This window comes from Momordica charantia (assembly GCF_013281855.1).
Source record: "Momordica charantia cultivar OHB3-1 chromosome 4 unlocalized genomic scaffold, Mcharantia_2.0 BLBB01000004.1, whole genome shotgun sequence".
Lineage (NCBI taxonomy): Eukaryota > Viridiplantae > Streptophyta > Magnoliopsida > Cucurbitales > Cucurbitaceae > Momordica > Momordica charantia.
Genome location: NW_028275162.1, coordinates 5,028,469 through 5,042,206, shown reverse-complemented (window position 1 = coordinate 5,042,206; position 13,738 = coordinate 5,028,469). Strand labels below are relative to the sequence as shown.

Here is a 13,738-nt window from a genome sequence, read left to right as displayed (position 1 = left end):
AATTTGTTGTTTTTAAACCAGCGAGATTATTTGGATAAAGTAGTCAAACACTTCAACATGGGTGGAGCAAAAGGTGTTAAAATTCCTCTTGCTCAGCATTTTAATTTGTCAAGAGAGCAGTCCCCAAAAACTGAAACTAAGATACAAGATATGTTTCATATCCCGTATTCGAATGCAATATGAAGCTTAATGTACGGAATGATTTGTACTCGTCCTGATATTGCTTATGCAGTAAGTGTTATTAGTCGCTTCATGAGTATGTCTGGTAAGCCTCATTGGGAGGCTGTTAAATGGGTTTTGAGATATATAAAATTCAGTCAAGGGCATGGTTTGATATATTCAAAAACTGAGGATAGTCCGGACACTTTAAAAGGTTTTGTAGATGCTGATTTTGCTGCAAATATTGATAAAAGAATGTCAACTTCAGGTTATGTGTTTACATTATTTGGGAATACTATAAGTTGGAAGTCTAACCTTCAGTCTGTCGTAGCATTATCAACTACGAAGTCTGAATATATTGCTATTGCAGATTCCGTGAAGGAGGCAATATGGTTATCTGGATTAATTGGTGATATGCTTGGGATTATTATTCAACCGTGTATATACTGTGACAGTCAGAGTGCGATTGCTTTGTCAAAGAATCATATGTTTCATGATCGAACAAAACATATAGATGTTAAATTTCATTTTGTAAGGGACAGTATAGCATCGAAGAAAGTGAAGCTTGAAAAAATTCTTTCTTCTGATAATCCAGCAGATATGCTCACGAAGTGGTCTCAGGAGTTAGATTGAGTTACCTATGTAGCCTACTAAAAGTAGACATTGGCTGAAAACGTTGATGGTTCGTGGTTCCAATCAGTGTCTCAAGCTTTACATCAGCAATTAAATTTGCTTTGTGGCAGGAGGGTGACTTGTGATGCAAATGACACTTCAGCAAATTTGTTTAAGAATTAACTCTTGGCCCTTTATGTTTTTGCTTGCGCCCATTATCCCTTGAGCCCATTTGTTAGTTTTATGTTTTAGGGCATGAGAGTTGGTTTTCTTGTTTTTACTCTTTTGGTCGTGCGTGATAACTGTACTGAGTGAGAGAGTGAAAAATTACAGAGAATTTTTTAGCCTTTTAGAGGAGGGGAGGGTGTTTTTCCTATGTGTGCTGGTGGGTGTATTTTTACACCATTTCTTAATAGAAGCTTGAGATATTGATTGAAGAGTGGATGTACACCAACTTGGTGGAACCACTATAAACTATTGTGTTCTTTCTTCTTCATCTCATCTTAGGATTTGTTTTCTGCAGTGATTTATTTTTACAGTTGTGACTTTTGCCACGGACTCATCCCATAGGTCCACGTCATACCCGACATGTAATCCTCAAAACTCGTAGGTTGTATCCGAGTTTTTAGTTGGACAAACACCTAACATATTTTTTTCAATATACCTTAATTTTTAAAATTTTTATTTAATTTATATGTATCTTGTTATTATTTTGAGATGTGGTCTTGCATATAAATGTCAGAATCAAAATTAAATGTTTGAGTTTTAAAAATGAAATAATTGTAAAACTTAAAAAAAAAAAGCTATTGTACGTGTAAATTACAACTTTTTTTAAAATTTAAAGTAAAGATTGAAATACTTATAAAAAGGTAAGAGTAAACATTTATACAAACGGTCAAGTTTATGGCATTGTTTCAAATGTCGAGTATCAACGTGTCGAGGTGCTTGACATCGACATGGAGGAAAAGTTCTTTTTCCCACCATGTTGTCGACGAAAATGTCATTTTTTTAAAAAAAATTAGGTTATTTTATTTTTATCTTCTTCCTACTACAATTTATAATTTTTCACAATCTTGATGATTGTAATCTTAGTCTATTTAATGTAACATTCGCATTTTAATATAAAGATTTAGTAATAAGTATAACAGATCATTACGAATATTATTCAGAATTTACTTTCTATTGTTCTGCTAGAAGTAGTAGTTAAATGGTGGTACATAAAAATCACATCAAGTGTTTATTGGAAAAAAAAAAGAGAAGAAGAATGGAACTTGGAAGAGAGGGAGGTGAATTTTTAAAATAATGATAATGATAATAATAATAAATAAAATAAAATGATAAATAAAAACCACATAAGTCCAGGGTTCAAAATATCGAGAAACATGTCGACATGTCGCTTGATATATCGATGTATCGAGCATGTCGACATCGACATGAGGGGGAAAAGTAGATTTTCCCCCATGTCGTCGATATGTCGATTGTCGATATGTCAATCGTCGACATGTCTTTCTTTTCTTCTTCTTCTTCTTTAAGGTTATTTTATTTTCATCATCTTCTTACTATGCCACTGCAGTTTATAATTTCTCACAACCTCGATGATTGTAATCTTAGTCTGTTCAATGAAACATTCGAATTTTAATACTGTATAAAGTATAACTAATAAGATTTGGAATTTGTTTTATTGATAATTTCTAATCCAATTTAGTCCTTATTTACACAATTGAACAATATATGTGAAATATCTACATATATAAAGATTGAAATAATCTTAGAATTTTTTAAAAATAAAATAGTATTATATACAAATAGTGGTGAAACATGAGTAGAATAGATAACTTAATTAATATCAAAAAGATGATCTCAGAGGATCTAGTGCACTATCTTCGTAACTTTCATATAAATTACAATAGTTCTCCCATGTCATCCATATGTCATCCATATGTGCTTCATCCATATGAAGCACATATGGATTCCATTGATAGATAATTTGGATGAATGACACAATCACGAGGTTGAGATGTTTGAAAATTGTGTAAATTTGATTGGAAAGTTGGATTGATGATTGATTTGAAAATGTGTTTGAAAAATTCAAATTTGAAAAGAGAAGTAGATAAAAAGTAAATAGGTACAAGTTACTTAGAATTTAGAAATATGTTTGAAACAAAGTCGATAATTATCTCATTTCCAAATGAATCTTATTATGAAAAACACTAAAGAAGTAGTTAAAAGTTTACAATTAAAGTTTACTTTACATATTCAAATAATTTCCATCAAAAAAATTTTTTTTTATATTTCCATCAACATTTTCATAAGTAAAATGGTCATATTCTTACATTTAATAGTCAAAGGTGATCAATTATAGGCTAATTAAGCTACAATTCAAGTTTTATTTGTTAATTCAAAAAATTTCCATCAATTTCCACAATTTCCATTATTTTTCTCGAAATATCCATGGACATGTTTGTAAAATCGGGTCATCGATATCGACATTTTGAACACTGCATAAGCAACAACTAATCAATAAAAAAAACAAAAAAAACAATGGAATCTGTGTTGGAAGACCATGAATGATGTATACACCTCCAACTAGGATAATCGTGGATTTGCCCCACGATTTTTCATGTTCAAAATTTTTTAGAAATACGTGATTGATAAAAGTAATTGTTGATGCGTGAATTATGCTCTTTCGATTCCTTTCGAAGGTTTGCACCAAACTTTATAAACAGGGGACAAAGAAGCAGCAAAACCAATCAAACTTAAACCGGTGTGACTCTAGTCACACGAGCTCCGATGCCTAAGTTAGCAAGGAGAGTAGATGGATATGGAATTAGAGAATAAAGAGTAGGATGTCTTTTTTTACTACCTCTAGGGTTCCCTCCCTCTCCCTCTTATAGCAATCTCATATGAATCCTAGTAGATTTCAGACCCGGGTGTAACTGCGAAATATGAGGTACTGCAAAATGGGAGGTATTGCGAAACGGTCGGGTGGGTCGTTACAGTTCTCGACCGGGGCAGAGAACTACTCGGTGCCGAGGCGCTTGGTCGACTGAGGTCGACCCGGGTCAGCCCGGGTCGACGTTTTTCGACGCTTACTTGGCCTGTACGCTTTTTCCCGATCTAATCTCTGCTTTTATTTCCTATAACAGTAATGCTTGAGTTTTCACTTTCGTGACTATTTGATTGTCAATTATACTTTTAGTTAATGAGTTGTCTCTAATGGTCAAAAATGCGACCAAAATTTTAAATTGGCTAAATAAAGAGTGTGAGACATATTTCTATTGGCATGAGATATTTTGTGTAAAACCAAAACAAAAGTATGAGGATTCATGTAGAAAATGAAAAATATCATATAAATTATGGAAATGTGGAGGGTTGGTGGATATATTTGTTTAAGTGAAAACAGTTTTTTAAATGAACATTTTGTGTTTGAAATGTCAATGTCGAGACTATGGTATGATATTGTCTGTTTTGGCAAAACCCTCACGATTTTGCTTTTGCTAATTTTACCCAAAAGACCACGTACCAATGAAAATTATCCTCATATATATCTCATGGATCATGCTCTTTCTTAACTAATGTGAGACTTTGTTTACATTCACCTTACAAACCCAACAGAGATTGTAACGAAATGTCGATGTCAATAAAAATTTAAGGAAATGTCATAAAAGGTATGATTTCTTTTTTAATTGTTTGAATTAATAAATAAAATTCTATTATAGTTTAATTAGGATATAATTGATTATTTCTAATCATCATATCTAAAATATAAACAATGTACTTGTGAAAATTTCAAAATGGGAACATAAAAATTTATAAAAATTATTTGAATCAGTAAATTAAAGCTTAAAGATTACCTGAATTAAGAATGGTAAAATAACAATGACCTGATAAAATAGATCAATGATAATAAATTCTCCCCGTAAAAAAAGAAAAAATGGAAGATCCTAAAGGTCGCATTATTGGCGCGGGGATATAAGTCAGGTTGTAGATCTCTTCTTTTACCGTGGGTTAAATCAACTGAACCATGGTAAAATATAATCTGCAAATCATTGACTTAAAAGGAAGCTCTGTCATGCCTTTATTTAGTGATGTGAAAAGTCAAAAGAGAGTGTGTAGCTTGTGCAGAAATCAGCTTTTACTGTCCATCTTAAATGGTGAATTCAAGAGTGGTTGGGTGACCAAAACACGTGTGGATTTTCGATGATAAAAAATAAAATTTTTATTTACGATTAGAATAAATTAAAAACTTGTTTTATACAGTTTTGAGAATTGTTTCTAAGAGAACCAGAAATGTAATTAGTTGTAAAATACTTAAGATTCTTTTCAAAATTAGAAATAAGAAACAAAAAACGGAAACATTATATAAATAGGTCTTGAGGTTCTTGTTTCTTGTTTATGTTTTTCCTTTATAAAAATACAATTGTACCTCTCAACCCTTATGGATCTAATAATAATAAAATAATATTTTTATTTATGTTTTAGAACAATTGGAAATAAGAACAAAATATATATATATATATATATATATATATATATATTTTTTTTTTTTTTTTTTTTGAAAAAGAAATAAGAATTGTTTGGTTGTTTTAAAAATTTATCTATAATTTTGAGAATATTGGTAGAAAAATAAAATCAAGCATACTTAAAGATTTTTAATAAAATTGAAAATTGAACAACCAAAAATAAAAACTTAACCAAATAGATTATAATTTCTTCCTTCCATAAAATGAGCATAGGTAAAGGCCGAACCATTTAGGCCTTCTGTACTTACTAGGAATCGGACGGTGCATGAATCATAACGAAGATCAACCGGAATGTGAATATTATTCCGTGTTTACCAGAATACCATTTTCTACTTTTTAGCCAATTACAAATACATTGTTATGCTAAACTTTTTAAATTACAATAATAATTTATTTTATTACTATAGGATTGATGGTAAATATTTTTATTATAATAATTTATTTAATATTAATAAATAATGAATAATTAAAATAAAATTACATTGACTAAAATATTTTTTTTATTAGAAACATCATTATTTAATATAAAATATAATTAAATTTTATTATTATAATATTTAATAATAATGAATTTTATTTTAAAAACCTATCAATATTAATTAATAATAACATAGTAAAAATGAAAAAAAAAATAAATATAAATTTATAATATTTAGTAGTAATGAATTTTATTTTAAAAATCTATGGATATTATTTAATAATAACATAGTAAAAATGAAAAAAAAATTAAATATAAATTTATAATATTTTATAATAAATCACACCAACCAATAAAAGTGATATAAATTTATGGTAGAATAAAGATTATTAGTTGTATAAATAAAAAACAAATAATTAAATAAGTTATAGGTCCATTAGTATACGCGTAACATAGAAAAATAATTAGACGATAAAATCAGTGTATTAAATGTCACCGATATTTACTTAACATCGTAAAAAAAATACTCAAATTTCCGAGCCCATGTAAAGAGGGCCCAACCCAAAATAGTGTTAACTGAGGAAAGAAAGAAGGGGAGGGGGGTTTTAGAGGGGAGCTCCCCCTCCATCCCTTTCCGATGTGGATGCCTTTTTTTTTTCATTTTTTTTATTCTAATTATAATATTAATAGTATTATTATTATTTAAATTTATTCATTTATTTCAATTTTTACAGCTATTTAATTTTTTTTTCAATTTTTCTTTTCAAATTTAATTACAAAATTTACAAATTTGCAAATTTATTTTTAATAATTCAATTTAATCATATATATATATGTTTATATACGTCAATATTTCAATAAAACACAATTAAACAACATTGAACTTCAATTTCTAATTCAAATTATTTTCATGAATCTTCATTATTTTATTCCGACATTTCTATCGACATCGACATTTTCATAGGTAAGGTATTCATATTTTTACATTAGGATGGTTATAAATGATCAATTATAGTTTAGTTAAGTTACCATTAAAGTTTTAGTTACTAATTAAAACAACTTATATTATTTTTCACAAATTTCGTGATTTTTACACAAATATCCGATGACATCGACATGTTAATAAAATTGTCTAAAAATAAAAAATCACTGTGTTCTCACCCTCTGCGTTCTATTATTCCATTGAAGTAAACGTGGATTTAAATTACTTGTGTCCCACCTCTCTTTACGAACTTTACGGGGATTTGTTCTTTACACAAATATAACGAGCTTAGTCCCAAGCTCAAAATCGCCATTTTCAGAGTTCAAAGCTCGGATTCAGTGAGAAAGAAAAAAAAAAAGTAAATGATGCAGGCAGAGTCCGAATCTGGTTGCCATGTCTTCCTCGTCACCTTCCCCGCCCAAGGCCACATGAACCCCACGCTCCGCCTCGCCAAAAACCTCGCTTCCAACGGCCTTCACATTACCATCTCCACCGCCCTCCACTTCGGCTGCTGTCTCAGAGCCGCCGGGAGCATCGCCGACCACCCCACCCCGATCGGCGCCGGTTCCATTGACTTCCAATTTTGGGACGACGGCTGTGTACACGACGACCCCAGGCGTGGAGACGTGGACTTCTATATGCCGCAGCTCGAGCTCACCGGCAAGCCCTCCCTGGCCCAGATGCTCCGACACCGCCCCGTATCCTGCCTCATCGGAAACCCCTTCCTGCCGTGGGTCGTCGACGTGGCTCACGATTTCGGAATCCCCTGTTCCATTCTCTGGGTCCAATCTTGCTCTGTTTTCTCAATTTATTACCACTGTTCCATTAATCCCGCGAATTTCCCTTCCGAATCCGACCCCCTTTGCGATCTCCAATTGCCCTCCCTGCTGCTACTCAAGCACGACGAAATCCCCACCTTCTTACACCCCCACGGCAACCACAGGGCAATCGGCCGCTCAATTTTACGCCAATTTCGAAACATCTCGATCCCATTCTGCGTATTGATGGACACGTTCGAAGAGATCGAAAGAGACGTCATAACCCACATGGCGAAAATCTGCCCCGTTAAGCCCATTGGTCCTCTGTTCAAGACGCTCAAATCTGGGGCCGAAGCCGCTCTCTCCGGCGATTCCCTGAAGCCGGACGAATGCCTGGATTGGCTCGATTCGAAACCCCCTAAATCGGTGGTTTATATTTCATTCGGAAGCATTGTCCACTTGGGGCAGCAGCAAATCGACGAAATCTCTCACGATCTCTGCAATTGTGGATTTCCTTTTTTGTGGGTCCTGGAGCCGCCGTTTCAAGACATGGCGAGAAGCTGGGGGCTGGAGGCGCACGTGCTCCCGGAGGGGTTCTTGGAGAAATGCGGGGAGAGAGGGAAGATTGTGAAGTGGAGTCCGCAGCAGAAGGTTCTGTCGCACCCATCAATTGGTTGCTTTGTGACGCACTGTGGGTGGACTTCGTCGGCGGAGGCGCTGAGTTCGGGGGTGCCGGTGCTGGTTATGCCGCAGTGGGGGGACCAAGTGACCAACGCCAAGTTCCTGGTGGAGGAGTTCGGCGTGGGCCTGCGCCTGAGCCGCGGTGCGGCGGAGAAGAAGTTGCTGGGGCGGGAGGAGTTGGAGAAGTGCCTCAGGGAGGCCATGGAGGCGGAGGAGCTCAGAGAAAACGCCTTGAAGTGGAAGAACAAGGCCGACGCCGCCACGGCGGACGGTGGCTCCTCCGACACCCATATTCAAGATTTCGTCGATGCTGTCAAATCATTCAATAATACCGTTGTTTAACAATTGAGGGAGAGAACGGTAAATTCGTATTAGTTCTACAGCTGGGAACTGTTAGGGGTAAATTTCTTATGTATCAAAATGTATTTCTCTTTGGAAGGTATTTTATATCTTATATGTATTTGGATGTATGATGTTTTCATTAATATTATCATTCAATGTTAATTACAAAAACTGTGGGTTTTGTGATAACCCTCGATCTCTCTTCTAAAAATGGTCTCTCTCTCTCTCTCTCTCTCTCTCTCTCTCTCTCTCTCTCTCTCTCTTATTTTGTGCGTTGTTTTCGAGTTTTTAATTGGACAAACACCTAATCTATTTTTTTCAATATAGCTTGATTTTTAAAATTTTTATTCAATTTATATTTATTTTGTTATTATTTTGAAATGTGGCCTTGCATATAAATGTCAGAATCAAAATTAAATGTTTGAGTTTTAAAAATGAAATAATCGTAAAACTTACGGAAAAAAAAAGCTATTTATACGTATAAATTACAACATTTTTTTTAAAGTTTAAAGTAAAGATTGAAATACTTATAAAAAGGTAAGAGTAAACATTTATACAAACGGTCAAGTTTATGGCATGGTTTCAAATGTCGAGTATCAACGTGTCGAGGCGCTCGACATCGACATGGAGGAAAAGTTCTTTTTCCCACCATGTCGTCGACGAAAATGTCATTTTTAAAAAAAAAAATAGATTATTTTATTTTTATCTTCTTCCTACTACAATTTATAATTTCTCACATTCTTGATGATTGTAATCTTAGTCTGTTTAATGCAACATTCACATTTTAATATAAAGATTTAGTAATAAGTATAACTAATCATATCATTACGAATATAAGATTCAGAATTTACTTTCTATTGTTCTATTATAAGTATTTGACTACTTTTTTAGTATCGAATTCACTTGTAAATAAGATAATTACCAATGATGACACAACATCTGGTGGAGGATGTGACACAATATCTGGTGGAGGACGTGACAACAATGCTTACAACCAAGTAGAGGTGGGGCAGTCAAGTAATACAGGCTAGACGAACAAAGTTATGGTAAAGGAAGTTTCTTATTACTCTAGGTATTGTCAAACTGAATACTCACTGTATGGTTATAACTATTAGTCTAAACCTCAATTTCAACCTCGTGATTGTGTCATTCATCCAAATTATCTACGAATGGGATCCATATATGCTTCGTATAGTCATATTCTATTAATTTGAGCAACTACTTCAACACTTTTAGTTTAAGATGACCTGTGAGAACTATTATAATTTATATCAAAGTTATGAAGATAGTACACTAATCCTCCAAGGTTATCTTTTTTGTATTAATTAAGTTATCTGTTCTACTCCATGTATTACCACTATTTTTATATAATAATATTTTATTATTTAAAATTTCTACGATTATTTCAATTTTTATATTTATCAATATTTCACATATATTGTTCAATTGTGTAACTAAAGACAATATTGGATTAGAAAGTATTAATCGAACAGAATCACGTAACAATGAACTTTAATTTAATAATTCAAATAATTTTCATATATGTATACATGATTTTGTTCCAACATTTTCATCGCAACGACATTTCATAAGTAATATTACTTATAGGAATTATAGGCAAATAATTTAGATTTGATGGTCAAAAGTGAACCATTATAGTCAAATTAAGATAAAATTAAAGTTTACTTTACTTATTTAAACAATTTCTACCGATCTTCATTAAAGAAAATTTTTTTTTTTTTTGGATATTTCCATAAATAAAATAATCATATTCTTATATTTAATGGTTAAAGATGATCAATTATAAACTAATTAAGCTACCATTCAAGTTTTATTTACTAATTCAAAAAATTTCTGATCAATTTTCACAATTTCGATGATTGTTTTTGAAATATCCGTCAACATGACATGTCATCAAAATTGAAACCTCGATATTTCTATCTTCGAAATTTGGAACACTCGTTTAGGGTTAAAATTTATCTCTTTCCAAAATTTGAAGGAAGGACGATAATTGGCCACCAGGAAGGGAAAAAACCAAAGTGAGAGAGAAAGATGATTGGCCGCGCAATTTGAGGTCACCAACTAATTAATTTCGGTCCAATGCTGACATTTCCTGAATCGACGTTTATGCAGAATCACAAAAATATCGGGAAATATAAAAAATAATAATAATAATAACTAACTTATTTTTAAAATGTGAAATATTTGTTAATTTAAATAATTTTTATGAACATTTTTATTTTTATTAATAGTTAAAATATACATTTTATCGGTGAGTCTATTTGGTCTTCAAGTTTCAAAAAGTGACAGTTTGATCTCTAACTTTTAAAAGTCCGTGAACTTATTTGACCGTTAGTTAACTAATGAAAAAATGAAGTGGCATAACTGAGTTGACAAATCTTAAATGAGTGTAATACTCTTATATTATTTTTTATCTCTAGTGGAATTTTTGTTTCTCTTCCTCCTTCTTCTTCTCTAATTTTGACTGGTACATCTTTTCTTTCTCCCATCAACACCAACTCCCCCCTGTAACCCCATCTATCACATCTACTCCAACTCAGACCAAAACTGCTCCCTCATCATAGAGAAAGAGGCAGGAGGATGAGGGAGCGATTTTGGCTGGAGTTCAAGTAGATGGGATTATAGGGGAGAGTTGTTGGTGTTGATGGGAGAAAGTTAGAAAACATGGAGCAGCCAAAACTGGAGAAGAAGAAAGGGGAGGAAGAGAGAGCAAGAGAAAAAAAAAAGGCAAAAATTTTCCACGATCTCACCCTTTCAAAATCGGACATGAATGAATAAAAATAATATAAAAGTATTTAATATTGTCACGTCATTTAAAATTTGTCAACTCAGCCATGCACTACAACATGTGGAGGTGAGGGATTGAAGTCACAACCTCTTTGAAGATATATACCAATTGCTATTGAATCATACTCACTTCGACAATCTTTTATTGTATTGGAGTTCATTACATTGGTTTTAAATAACTATTAAATATCAAATATTAGAGTGTCATTTAATAACCACTTGTTATAGTTTATGTTCTTAAAAATTTCTTTTTATCCAATTTTATATGTGCCTCTTAGAAACATATGTGAATTCCCAGCCAAATTTCAAAATTAAAAATTAAGACATAGAGGAGATTTTTGTTGTTTATTTATGTAGATTTTTCTTGCATTTTATAGTGTGAAAAACATGTATTCACTGTTTTAGCTACTAAGAGGTTGTTTGGTTCAAAGTTTTGGGATTGGAAAGATCAAGATCATACAATGAGTAGGTCAACTCAGCGAGATATTCCCTAATGTTCTACAAAAGGACAATTATGTTGTTAGGATATCTCATTACTATTGAAAGATCTTGCTGACGAGTATAGACTCTAACCATCTAAACTCGCACCTCAAAATCTTCATCTTATATAATGGAGAGTAAAACTCTTATTAAATGATGCAACATCAATCTTACATTTAACTTCTAGTTATCCACTTTTGCTCTTCTAACCTAAGTTCTAACTTAAGTTTTATGGTGCATTTGGTCGAGCATCACACAAATATTAGGTTTTGACACACACACATACTACTTCAAGCGAGTGACGCTCTTCTACATCATCTCGGATCATCGAGGCACCTAAATCGAACTCTGCACACCACTCACATTGGCAAGTTCACCATCAACAATAATTAGTTACCAATATGAATATAAATACTAGTAATGAAGATGTATAACTTATTTAGGAAGTAAAAATAATTTAATTATTAATGAAATTAATATATATATAAACTTTTAAGAAGTAAATAAGGAGGTCAAATAATCTTATACGACATTTAATAAGATCACAAGTTAGGTTGGACATTTAAACGTTAATGTTTCTTATTTAAATTCTTATTTTTTTCAAATTTGATAAAAAATTTAAGAATTTTTTAACCATTCATATTCCTTGTTTTTCTTTTTTATTTTTTTATTTTTAGAAACAATCACAAAATTGTATAGAAATTTTTTTGTTTCTTTTTTCCAATTTCTAATTTTTTTTCAAAATACATTATATAACGGCCCAAAAAATAAAAAAAGAAAGGAGGAACCCAGAGAGAGACCCAAAAAAACAAAGCTTAATGAAATCGCTTCCGGGAATCATAGTTCGAAATAAAAAAATTTTTTACTTCCATTTATTTCTTTTGAGTATACTGGTATTTTCATAATCATGCCAAGTAAAAAAAAAAAAAAAAAAAAAAAAAGTCTGAAAAACTTAATATCTAAAAAAGAGTAAAAATGTCAATTTCCCTTGAAGGAGGGAGAAAGTCCAAACGTGATTCACGTCCTTTCTTCCCACATTATTATTCTTATTATTTGAATGGTATTCATGATATTAAATATATATATGTCGAGAATATTAATCGATATCAAAATATGAAAAAATATCAATAAAATGTTACTAATATAGACATATATTAATATTAGTTATTTTTCTCATAAATGAAAAAAATGTTTATTTGTTAATTTAAATAGTTTTTTACGATTTTTTAATTTCTCTAACTTTTACAAAAATATTAATCGATATCAATATTTTCATAAAATTGAGATCTCGACATTTTTATCACATTTAAGATTTTGATGTGATTTACATGGTCGAGAAAGGATAGTAAAGAATACCTTGAGAATTATCTCACTGCGGTGGAAAAGTTAACGATTATTTATTCTATTTTGTCTCATGGTACCTAAGCATTCTCTCTTGCATGCTGTTTATTTTTAAATTTCTGAACAAATCAGTGGTAGTTAGCTCAAAGGCATGATTTTGAAAAACTTAATATTTAAAAAGGAGTCAAAATGTCGATTTTCCTTAAAGGAGGGATAAAGTCAAAACGTTTCTTATACTAAAAAGAAAATAAATATTGAGGTTTTTTTTATTAAAAGTGATATTAAATATATATCTCTAGATAGGTTAATATTTTCATCTGTTCATGTATCTTTGGATTCAGTTCAACATTGATATGGGACAAATTGACATTTTCATTATTTTACGAAAAAATAGACAAAATATTAACAAAATGTCACGACATAATATTAATATTAATTATTTTCAATTCATTTGGAAATAGAAAAAATTTATTTATTAATTGATTTTATAATTTTTCTAACTTTTAGAAAGATATCTAGTCTTGATCAACATTTTTTCAATATTTTTTTAGGGATTAAATTTACCCAATAGGTCAATTATCGTTCCAGTATGTTTATATTTGGCATTTAAGATATTGAATGTTGTGTGATTCAC

The 13,738-nt window shown here is 31.5% G+C and overlaps 1 pseudogene; it reads left to right on the top strand.

Moving 5' to 3' along the window:
• The first annotated feature begins 6,925 nt into the window (after positions 1-6,925).
• On the top strand, positions 6,926-8,686 carry LOC148211680 (putative UDP-glucose glucosyltransferase pseudogene; annotated as a pseudogene).
• The last annotated feature ends 5,052 nt before the right edge of the window (positions 8,687-13,738 follow it).